This window comes from Notamacropus eugenii, chromosome 5 (assembly GCF_028372415.1).
Source record: "Notamacropus eugenii isolate mMacEug1 chromosome 5, mMacEug1.pri_v2, whole genome shotgun sequence".
Taxonomy (NCBI): Eukaryota; Metazoa; Chordata; class Mammalia; order Diprotodontia; family Macropodidae; genus Notamacropus; species Notamacropus eugenii.
In genome coordinates, this window is record NC_092876.1 from 93,936,258 (window position 1) to 93,944,329 (window position 8,072).

An 8,072-nucleotide genomic window follows, 5' to 3' on the forward strand; every position below is an offset into this window, starting at 1 on the left:
GCAAAACTGATGAAATCAAAGTTCATCTGAACATCTCATTCACCTCTACAAGAAGCTTCAGTATTTCCCTTTTTAATCTAGAATAAAACACAAATTCCTTTGTTACACTTTCATCCTTTCAGAATCTATTTCCAGCTTAACTTTCCAGAATGATTACATGAAACTTTCCTTCACCTTTTCTGTGCTCCATTTAAAATGATATATATGTTATTCTCCACAGAGGAAATTCTACCTACTGCCTCATCATTATTTCAGAGACTATTTCCCATGCCTAGAATATGCTTCTCCTCACTTCTACCTCCATGAACCTATAGTTCCCTTCAAAGTTCTACTTAAGTGCTGTTTCTTCCAATAGGTCTTTCCTAGTACTCTCATTTATTGTGTCTCCCATCACTTGGTATGTATTTGTTATACATTCAATATTCACTCAATCAAACTCATGTTTTATCCTCTTATTAGAATATAAACTCCTCATCTTTGTATGCACAACAACACCTAGAATGGAGTCTGGCATGTAATAAGCATTTAACTAATGGTGATTGATGGAGGAAAAAATAAAGTCTCTTTCCATCTTTGCTCCCTTCTCATTTCTGATAATTCTGTGCACCTGAATCCTCTCACTTCTCCAAACTTTCTCTCTTTGGTCCTCTTGCCTTCCTTCCTTCCTAGATGGGATTGCTTCTGTCTAGAGAGCTGGGAGAATCATGCAAAGACAAGACTTGTGTGGTCCAAGAGGACAGAACAGACAAGCACAGATGAAAATCCTTCAAGTAAACTATTCCTTGCAGACCACAAAATATTGGATGATTATTTCCCATAAACTATTGCAACCTCCATCCTAGAATCCCACACTCTCCTGCATGCAGGGTAGAAGAGGTGGGACAAGAAAAGCAGTCTCTGTTCCCACTTCCTTCACTCTCTGCCTCACATTTTTCTATTATACTCACATCTTTGTACTTCTAAGAAAGGTTTGTACCTGCTTGGTGACATGCAAACCAAAGAAAAAGAACTGGAGAGGAGGGTGCTACAATAAAAACAACAATAACAATGATGGTGATGATGATGATGATGATGATGACGATACCTTAGCTGAGTTTGTGTTTGCAGACAATTTCACATTGCTTTCTCATTAGCTCCCAGAAGAATTGAGGTACGTCTATAACTATGTTCAAACATATATTTCATCCTTTCTCAACTTCCTCATCTCTAAAATGGGGATAATTATTTCTATCTATCATTATATATAGAAATAATTATTCCCATTTAAGAGCTGAGGAGGTTAAGAGGGGATAAAAGGCACTATATATATATATATATGTGTGTGTATGTGTGTGTGTGTGTATGTGACCTGCCAAAAATCCTATAGAAATGTAGATAGAGGTGGAAGTAGAGGAAGATCTGTCTTCAGATAGAGTATTTGGCAAATTCCAAAATAATCTCTGAGCATCTTGGTAGCACAGTGGATACAGTTCTTGACCTGGAGTCAGGAAGACTCCTCACCATGAATTCAAATCTAAACTTAGCCACTTACCAGCCTTGTGACCCTGAGTAAGTCACTTAATTCTGCCTTAGTTCTTGATCTGAAAAAATAAAAAGAGATGGAGAAGGAAATGGAAAAGTATTTCAATATCTCTACCAAGAAAACCCCAAAGAGGGTCACAGAGTGTCTAAAATGCCTGAACAACAACCACAAAATATTCCCTAAGCTTATATGTTACAATCTTACAAAATCTGGAGGTAGATTCTTCTTTAAGATTTTATGGATATGAATTCCTCTTTTTCCTCACCACCCTCCACCTCAGAGTATTCATTATGCTGTATTTAGCCCACTTCCTTCTTCATTTATGATTCCCTTTCCTTAAGAGGGGAAAGAACAGAGTGTGGAGTAGGGAAAATGCCCTATTTCCCAATTATCATCTAATTCAACTAATATTATAGCCACTCTTTGGAAGTTTGCTTTGAGGAGGGTAATGAAACTATGAAGTAAGGAAAGGTTTAGTTTCAAATTCCAGTTCCTACTCTGAATCAGACTTGATATTTGGCTGAACTTGAATCCATTTCTAACTTTAGCCTTGGTGACTGAGGAAGAAAGAATGGATTGAAATAAGTGAACAGGGCTTTACCCACCCAGAGACTGAATATTCTTTACCCAGAGAAAATATGTGGGTTAGAAACTATGACAAAGTCAGGAACCCATCTGCTTGGGGAGCCACTGGTGTGAGAGGGAAGATAGGTCACCCACTCTTGGGAAAGAGAGTTTTTTTTTCCCTTGACTTCTCAATGGGTAATGGAGGGGAATGAAGAAAGACAAAAATTCAAAACTGAAAACAAAGTAAAATTAAATGAAACAAAGACAACCAGTAAATAAATATAACCGTACCTAAGCAGTGCAATTCAGTTTGTAGGTGAATGGCATGCCACGTAGAATGATTGGATATGGGTGATATTAATCATAGAAGGTTTCCTTGAATACTTCAACTATGCTTTAATTTGTATTTGTTTTTCTTTTTTAAGGAGAAAGATAAGGATTGAGGGAGAGGAGGGTAGAAGTTAGTGTAGATTTGAGAAACTAAGCAATCAATGAACAAAGCTGGAAAACAAAAATAACACCAGAGGATTTCTAGTACAACCTCAATGATGTTTCATAGTTTTTATTTTTTTTAACTTTTGCATGCTCACTTTTGAGTAAAGAACATTGTATGTGATAAGTGATTTTTAATTTTTTTAAATGTTGGGGTAAGAAAAATTCATTGCAAAATAACAATATGTGCTCATACTGGGGACTTGAATGAGATTTTTACATCTCATTTTAAATGGAAGGGTTGATATCATTGGGAACATTACTCTGGTAGTATATGGACAAACATCATGATTAAATGTCTAAGAGTTCATTAGGGTGGTGGCCATGGGACAGGAGAGGAAAGTATGGATGAAAACAAAAACAACGTTGTATAGTTGGAACTGACAGGCAGATAAAAACCTATATTTTATTTACTTGATCAGTTTATGCCTCCTGTTATCACACTTTCAAGAAAGCAAGAATAACAAATGGAAAGACGAAAGGGAATGGGGAAAAGAAGTTAATCCCATTTGATTTATTAATTGCCAACTCTATTTGAGGCATTCTGCTAAGTAGATACCAAAATTCTTACAGTTCTTGCAAAGCCTCTACAAATCCAAACAAAAGTCTGAAAATTGAGCATTATTTGCTCAGATTAAAATCTCTTTAGTCTAGACTAAAACATCAAAATACAGAATTTCAGAAACCCTTTCTCCCCAAAATTAATGTCAGGGACTGAAGACTGTCAGAAGCCCATTTCCTGGCTCTAGACTCCATCTTACAATCCCAAATTCTGGCAAAGACTCTGCTTCTCATAATGATTCTGAACTGCCTTGGGATAATATATAGTCAGTCCAGATATGTGTCTCAATTCTGTCCAGTTTCCATTGTCAGACATTTTTTGTTATAAAGGAGAGGTTGTGAACTTAGGATCTATAGGTCCCTTAAAGGGATCTGTTAATAGATTTCAGGAGATATAACACCGTGGAAGGGAAAAATTACATTGTACTTTCCATTAAATTCTAGCTCTCCTAAAGCCTTGGAGCCTGTGTACTCTGAAGCCCATGGACAGCCAAGGGTCCCTGCCCAACCTTCACTGAATGACTGGTTTTGGTCCTTCCTGGCTTAGAGTGAATGTCAATAGTAACAGTTTTTCTTCCATACAACAACACTGAGGCTCTTGCACCTCCCAGAATAATATATTTATTTATTTATTATCCAAATTCATAGACCTCTTGACAGGTATGACCACAATCATATGAGGTCAGTATATCCCAGATTAAGAACCCTTTGTCTAGATGAAATCATTCAATGTAATAAAAAGTGGCCTACAGCTGACTGCCTTCATAACATCCACAGACTGCTCTTACCAGAAACATGAACTCATATTCTGTGACAATCATTCTGCTGGGCAGGCTATCGTTCTTAGAAAAGCAGTCAGCTGATACACGAGGCAATAAGTACATAGCTGATATAGCAGAGAGGATGAGCATACAAGTGTTCCTGACAGGATTGCTTCAAGGCTGGCTAAATAATTTGAAATTAGCTAAAATTTGTATGGCTCAGCTGGGTCTTCTTGGTCATTATCTTAAAATAACAGAACTTTAGAGCTCAAGAAAGGTCTAGTGATCATCTTGTTCTCATTTTACAGAAGGAGAAACGCAGGATCAGAGAAAATTGTTTTGCCGAAGGTTATAAGGCCAAAAAATAGTTGAGCCAGAAGGGTTTACCAAGGAGAAGAGCAAGGCACTTTTGATAGCACCTCTCTGTCTCATGAATACCCAATCCTTCCTTATAAACCCATGTGAGTTATTAGTAAAGCTTCCACATCACAGATTCTTCGGGAAAAAGGCACTCTTTGGTGAGAATCCATGTATATAAGTGTGTTTTGGTGGTGGAGAGTACAGTCAATGAATTCTCTCTTTCAGAGTGCCATATATCTCAAAAAGAATGATTGCTAGAATTGTAGGTTATTAAAAATAGAACATACCTTAAGAGTATAGTCCAATTTGTTCACTTTACAGATAAAGAAACAGAGGACCATAGACTTGGAGTAAATACATTGTTAAGTTCTGATTGGTTTCCATATCAATCTGTAAGTGCTTGTTGAGTCCTGGTTTTACGTAGTATAGGACAATGATGCTCAGTTTCATGAAATACTTTTACGTCTAAATCTCGATCTTTTATTTTTCTTAAAGCTTCATGAATTCAACTATTCTTTCTGTGCACACTAGTCCAAAGTCCATATATCCACTCTTCTCTCCTGAATTCTCCTTAACTACGTATCTGCCAGCCGAACACTTCCATCACAATATAAGATAGGCTTCTCAAAATGAAAATGCCCCAAGCAGAGCTCATTATCTTTCCTTCTAAATCCATTAAACCTCCTAACTTCCCCATTCCTGGAAAGGACATGGCTATTGTTGCAAGCTTCCAGGAATCATTCTCACTACATCCCTCTATCTCATCCCTATATTTCTAATCAATCAGTTATCATATCTTGGCTATTCAAGCTCCTCAACATCTCCTGCATCTGTCATTTCATCTCTTCTCACATCACAACTATGCCAATCTGGGCCTTTATCATTCTTTCATGGACAATGGCAATAGGCTCCTAACCTCTGTCTTTGCAGTTAGACTCTTTTCTCACAAATCAGTGTTTGAAAGAGATGTCAAATTGACCCTCCTGATGAAAAGGACAACCATGCCACTCTCAAGCTTCAGTGGCTTCCTTTTGCATGCAAGGCAAAATATAAACTCTTCTATTTAATATTTAAAGTCTTATAATCTGATTCCTGGCTGTAATCTTTTCAGGCATATTACAAAATTACTTCTCTGAATTTACAACTTTATACATTTTCTCTGGCTAGTCCCCAGGTCTGAAATGCTTTCAGTCTTCATCTCCACCTCTTAGTTTACCTGACTTCCTTTAAGTCTCACCTAAAATCATACCTTCTACAGGAAGTCTTTTCCAAATCCCCTTTATGTTAATACCACCCTTTTGTTTATTATCTTCAATTAATCCAGTATGTATCATATTTGTGCATAGTTCTTTGCAGGTTGTCTTCCATTAGAATGTGAGCTCCTAGTGAGCACTGAGTGCCTCTTGCCTTTCTTTGTACGTCCAGTGTTTGGTTCAGTTCCTGGCACATAGTAGATCTCAGTAAATCCTTTTTGACTGACTGACTGCCTCTCTCATTCTGTGTTCCAGCCAAATTATCCTACATGCTGTTCCCCAAACAAGAAATGGATTCTTCTACTTCTTCATGTTTTCATTGTTAATTTCTAGAATATTCTCCATTCTAATCTCTGCCCCTTAAAATCCACAGGGCTGTACTATGTACCACCAGTAGCTGTACCCCACTGCCCTTCCTCAAAATAAGATGCCTTTCCTAATACTACAGGTTGTTAATATCTCTTTGCTCCACATCTATTTGTATGTATTTTTTGTATATTCTGTATTTATTTATCAGTAAGTGTTTTGTTCCCCCAGGAGGACAGAAATTCTTTTTTTAATATATAACTTATGTTTAAGTTCTCAGCATTCACTTCCACAAGAATTTGAATTCAAAATTTTCTTCCAATATCTCCCCAATCCCCACCTCAGCAAAGCATGTACCCCATCCACCCCTTCCTCCAGTCTGTCCTCCCTTCTATTACCCACCTTCTTCTATCCTCTTTCTCTCTATTTTCCTGTAGAGTAAAATAAATCTCTATACCCCATTGCCTGTACATCTTAATTTCCAGTTGCACGCTAAAACAATTTTTAACATTTATTATGAAATCTTTGAGTTCCATATTTTCTCCCTTCCTCCCTCCCCACCCACCCTCATTGAGGAAACAAGCAATTCAACAGAGCTCATACATGTGTAGCCATGAAAAATGCTTCCATAATAGTTATGTTGTGAAAGACTAACCACATTTCCCTCTGTCCTATCTTGCCCTCTCTTTATTCCATTCTCCCCCTTGACCTGTCCTCCCACAATAACGTTTGCTTCTGATTATCCATTTCCCCAGTTTTATGTCCCATCCATTATCTTCCCTCTCCTATCAACTTTCACTCTGCCTTCCTGCAGGGTAAAATAGTTTTCTTTCCATATCCAAGGGAGTGTGTGTTATTCCCTCCTTAAGCCAAATCCAATGCTCACTTATTTCCTTTCCACCTTCTCCCTCTTCCCCTCCATTGCAAAAGCTCTTGCCTCTTTTGTATGAGATGACTGGTTCAACTCTCCCTTTCTCTTACTCCTAGTACATTCCACTCAACAGTAAATTTTATTTTATAGGTATTCTCCCTTCATCTTCAGACAACCCTTTGCCCTCTACGTATATGTGTGTATATGCATAATATATTATATATACACACACATACACACTTACATGTATATACACAGACTTACACATATGTACATATACATACCTACACACATACAATATACACACGTATAATATAAACATATATGATATACACATATATACATATCCATGCACATCTATATATGTATATGAACATATATATATACACATATAAGTACATGTACATGCATCTATCTATCTATTATCAATCTTTCTATCTATTCCTTTAACTTCTCTAATATTGAGAAAGGTCTTATGAGTTACAAATAACATCTTTCCATGTAGGAATGTAAACAGTTCAGCTTTCTCTTTTCTGTTTATCTTTTCATGCTTCTCTTGATTCTTGTATTTGAAAGTCAAATTTTCTATTGAGCTCTGGTCTTTTCAACAAGAATGCTTGGAATTCCTCTATTTCATTGAAATTCCATTTTTATCCCTTAAGTATTATACTCAGTTATGTGGGAAGGTGACTGTTTGCTTTAATCCTAGTTCCTTTGACTTCTGGAATATCATATTCCAAGCCTTTTGATCCTTTAGTGTAGAAATTGCTATATACTGTGTTAGTCAAATTGTATTTCCACGATACTTGAATTCTTTCTTTCTGGTTGCTTGTAATATTTTCTCCTTGATCTGGGAACTCTGAAATTTGGCTATAATATTACTAGGAGTTTTCCTTTTGGGATCTCTTTCAGGAGGTGATCAGGGAATTCTTTCCATTTCCACTTTACCCTCTGGTTCTAAAATATCAGGACAGTTTTCCTTAACAATTTCTTGGAAGTTGATGTATAGGCTCTTTTTTTTGATCATGGTTTTTAGGTAGACCAACACTTTTTATATTATCTCTCGGCTATTTATTTTCCAGGTTGCTTGTTTCTTCAATGACATATTTCACATTGTCTTCTATTTTTTTATTCTTTTGGTTTTATTTTATAATTTCTTAGTCTTTCATGAAGTCATTAGCTTCCATCTGCTTCATTCTAATTTTTAAAGAACTGTTTCTTTTGGTGAGTTTTTGAATCTCCTTTTCCATTTGACCAATTCTACTTTTTTAAAAGCATTCTTCTCCTTATTGGCTTTTTGGACCTCTTTTGCCATTTGAGTTAGTCCATTTTTAAAGGTATTATTTTCTATAGCATTTTTTGGGTCTCCTTTAGCAAGC